This window comes from Mastomys coucha, unplaced genomic scaffold (assembly GCF_008632895.1).
Source record: "Mastomys coucha isolate ucsf_1 unplaced genomic scaffold, UCSF_Mcou_1 pScaffold15, whole genome shotgun sequence".
Lineage (NCBI taxonomy): Eukaryota > Metazoa > Chordata > Mammalia > Rodentia > Muridae > Mastomys > Mastomys coucha.
This window is the reverse complement of record NW_022196897.1, coordinates 139,448,004-139,452,318: the sequence shown is the minus strand read 5'-3', so window position 1 is coordinate 139,452,318 and position 4,315 is coordinate 139,448,004. Positions and strand designations below refer to the sequence as shown.

General features: G+C 47.1%; 1 protein-coding gene across 2 annotated transcripts in view; it reads left to right on the top strand.

The window, feature by feature from the left end:
* Commd7 (COMM domain containing 7) overlaps positions 1-4,315 on the top strand; it is a 15,112-nt gene that overhangs the window by 6,513 nt on the left and 4,284 nt on the right. The gene's annotated exons all lie outside the window — the stretch shown is intronic.

Sequence of the window (4,315 nt, the reverse complement as noted above, 5' to 3'; positions counted from 1 at the left end):
TCCTGGAACTCAGAAATCCACCTGCCTCTGTCTCCCAAGTGCTGGGATTAAAGGCATGCTCCACCACCGCCCGGCGTGTTGTGCCTTTTTTATTCATATCTCTAGAAATTAATTTTTATTGCCTTTCATGGAAATATCACTGCAGAACTGCATATGGTTTTTGTCTGTTTAATGGGTTTGGTTTGGTTTTTTGGATTTTTTGAGATAGGGTCTCACTGTGTAGCCTTGACTGGTCTAGAACTTGCTATGTAGACCAGGCTGGCCTGGAACCCAAGAGATCTGCCTGTCTCCGCATCCACAGTGCTGTGATTAAAGGCAAGTGGCACCATGCATAAGGAACCTTTTATGTAGTTCTTTAGAACATACTACTTGCCCAGCTGTGGTGGCGCACTCCTTCTATTCCTACACTTAGGAGGCAGAGGCAGGCAGATCTCTCAGTTCGAAGCCAGCCTGGTCTACAGAGTGAGTTCCAGGACAGCCAGAGCTACACAGAGGAACCCTGCTTTGAAAAATCAAACCAGAAGAAAACAAAACAAAAAAATTCCACTGACACAGCCACTCCCCCTTACCTGAGCTATTTCCTCCTGCCCTCAGGACCCACTGCTCCCTGACTGGGTTTGTTTACAGCACGTAGCAGACTTTTCATTCCCAAAAGCCTAGTTATCTATCTGTGAAAGATAACCTATCAAAAGGAAATCTTGCCTCCTGGGTACTTGGTTCCTCCTTGTCTGCTGCATTGCATCCTGGTAGGGCCATAGTTCTCCAGCTCAGCAGGGTCTAGATAGGGCCCTCGCCTGAATTCCTGAATTGATTTGGGGTCTGTGCCCTGGGTGCTTCCTGCATTCCGATGCTCACCTCTGATAATTACCTTCTTCAGGGATGAACTAGAGTTGGGGGGGGGGACCTGGGGGGGTTCTTGAATCCATTGTTGGAAGGAAGAGCTGGTAATAAACAGCTCAGGGGCAGAGCCCCTGTCTGAGTGCTCAGGCCCTGGTTTCAGTCTCCAGCACCAGTGGAAACAAAACTGAATGGGTGGAGGGAGATAATAGATGCCTTTCCAGGTTCTCAGCTATGTGGCCTTGTGCAGGGACCTGCTTCAGCTGTCCCTATCAGGCTGGTCCTAAGGGTCATCCATTACTGACTTTTATTGTCTATTAAAGGTAATTTTCCATCCTGGCTCCCCAATGCGTTCTGTCTATAATCAGAAAAATGAAATAATGATCCCCATCAAACAGTGATTGTATATGGGTCATGCACTCTCTCTCTCTCTCTCTCTCTCTCTCTCTCTCTCTCTCTTGCTCTCTCACTCTCTCTCACACACACACACACAGAGGGAGAGAGAGAGAATGAGAGAGTGTGTTTAAGAGAGTGTGAGTGTGTGTGTGAGAGAGAGAGAGAGAGAGAGAGAGAAAACAGAGATTTCTTTTTCTTATTTTTGCTAAGAGACAAAAGAACTCATTAAATTTCCACATTCCTAAGGCGTGGAAGTATTGTTTTCCTATAGTTGGTATTTAGCTGATGTTGGCCTGTGGCCTCAGGACTGCCAATTTCCCCTGCTTTTCTCTGGCTGTTGACCTCTGAACATTCTGTGTGGTCTTTATACTTCTTATATTACTAATATGATCTGTCTCTCAGTGGAAGACAAGCCTCGCTAGGGCCGACTTTACTGTTTTTGTGGCTTACTAATGTCTCCCCAGGTGTAGCATGCTGCTGACACACAGTAGGAATTCTGTCAGTATATACCGACTGCCACCTTGCTCTCCTCTGTGTCTCACGGAGTGGATTCAGCTGGCCAGCCTCCAGGGTTAGTGGCTTAAAGATTACTTCACACCCTCTGCCACCTACTTCCTACCCCACCAAGCCTTCCATACCCAGGTGGAGACTACAGGCCTGTCCCCTGACCACCAGGCTGACATTGATTTAGGTACCAACAAAGGATACAGCTGAAAAAGCAGCCCCAGAGGCCTCAGGGAGCCTCATCTTTGTAAGAGTGGAGAGCCTGCTACAGAGTGTCTAGAGCTTAGCCTGCTGTGTCCATCACTGCTGGGAAGTTGTCCAGTACAGGTCATCAGGATAAGCCATCAAGATATTATGAGTTGCTGTGCGGTGGTGGTGCACGCCTTTAATCCCAGCACTTGGGAGACAGAGGCAGGTGGATTTCTGAGTTTGAGGCCAGCCTGGTCTATAGAGTTCCAGGACAGCCAGGACTAGACAGAGAAACCCTGTTTCAAAGAAAAAAAAAAAAAAGATATTATGAGTTAAAGGGAGTGTTCCTGGGGCACCGTCTAGTCTGCAAGCCACCTAGATATTACACTTGTTGGCTCTAAGCAAAACAAAGTAACATTTGTGTCTATAATAGAGAATAGTACAAAGCAGCGCTGACTCCTTTAATCCTAGCATAAGGGAGGTGGATGCAGAAGGAACGGGGGCTTAAGTACATTCTAATCTACATAGTAAGTTTGAGGCTACCCTAGAGCTCCATGAGACTGTCAAAAAGCACAACATATGTGTGCATGTACAAGAGAAAGAGAAAGAAAAGGGGGAGGAGGGAAGCTGGGTATGGTGGTCACGCCTTTCAACCCAGCTCTCAGGAGTCAGAGGCAAGTGGATCTGTGTGAGTTTCAGGCCAGCCTGGTCTAGGTTAGCTACATAGTGAGACCCTGTTTATAATAATGATATGATGATAATATAATAATAATAATGGAAATATGGCCTATAATTCTACCACCTTCACATTAGAAAGGAAGGAGGGAAGGAAGGGAAAGAAAGAGAAAAGTTGGCATGTGTTTGTCATCTCAGCACTCAGAGGGTAGGAACTAGAGGATCAAAAGATCAGGGACAGGTGCTGTCTCACATTTTTAATCCCAGCATTCTAGGAGCAGAGGCAGATGGATCTCCAAGTTGAGGCCAGCCTGGTCTACAAAGAAACCTTGTCTGGAAAAAGAAAGAGGAAGGAAGGAAGACAAAAAGATCAGAATACAGCAAGTTTTCAGCTAGCCTGAGCTACATAATACTGTCACAAAACAACAACAAAAGCCTTAAATTTTTGTTGTTTAGCTCACTTGTTTTATGTACTGTGTACATGAAAAAAAAAAATCTGTCTGTCTTTCTTTCTTTCTTTTCTTTGGGGGGGGGGGGGGGGGGGGAGGGCGAGACAGGGTTTCTCTGTGTAGCCCTGGCTGTCCTGGAACTCACTCTGTAGACAGGCTGGCCTCAAACTCAGAAATATACCTGCCTCTGCCTCGCAAGTGCGTGTGCCACCACTGCCCGGCTTCTTTCTCTATTTCTTTCTTTCTTCCTTCCTCTCTAACTCCCTTCCTTCCTTCCTTCCTTCCTTCCTTCCTTCCTGCCTGCCTGCCTGCCTGCCTGCCTGCCTGCCTGCCTTTCTGAGGGCCTCACTAATGCTAGGCAAGCCCTCTACCACTGGGCTGCACTGTCACATTCGCAGTGAATGCCTTTTCTTTTAGTTATTCGTGTGTGTCTGGGGTGGCCAGTATATCTACATGAGTGCAGGTACCCTCACAGGCCAGAGACACAGGATCCAACTGAATCCAAAGTTACAGGGGTTGTGGGTCACCCCAGATGGATTCTAGGAACTGAGCTCAAGTCCTCTGCAAGACAAGCCACCTCCCCAGCCCCTACAAGGCCTTGTTTTTTCTTAGACAGGGTTTCTCTGTGTAGCCCTGGCTGTCTTGGAACTCAATGTGTAGACCAGGCTGGCCTTGAATTCACAGAGTTCTGCCTCCCTGAGCTGGGATTAATGGCAATCGTCACCACTGCCCACTCTTACAAGGCCATTTTTTTTTTAAAAGACTTATTTATTGTTATATGTAAGTACACTGTAGCTGTCTTCAGACATGCCAGAAGAGGGCGTCAGATCTCATTATGGGTGGTTGTGAGCCACCATGTAGTTGCTGGGATTTGAACTCGGGCCCTTCGGAAGAGCAGTCAGTGCTCTTAACCACTGAGCCATCTCTCCAGCCCACAAGGCCATTTTTAAGTGACACTGACGGGTTCTTTCTGAAGGCTTGAGATTCATAGAGGTTTGAATGCAGTAGGGGATGAGGCCTGTACAGCTCAGGGAAGACTGTTCCCAGCAAAGGGACCAGTGAAGGCCAATACCTAGTGGTACCTTGGATCAATGTGGACACAGGAATACTGGCATGATGGCCACCACTTATAATCCCAACATTGGGGAAGCTGGGGCAGGAGGATTGTCAGGAGTTGAGAGTTTTTCTTAGTCCCAGCTCTCACAGCTCCAAGGAAAGTAACTGAGTTGTATCTCCAAACTCCACTTTGTTTTGTTTTGTTTTTT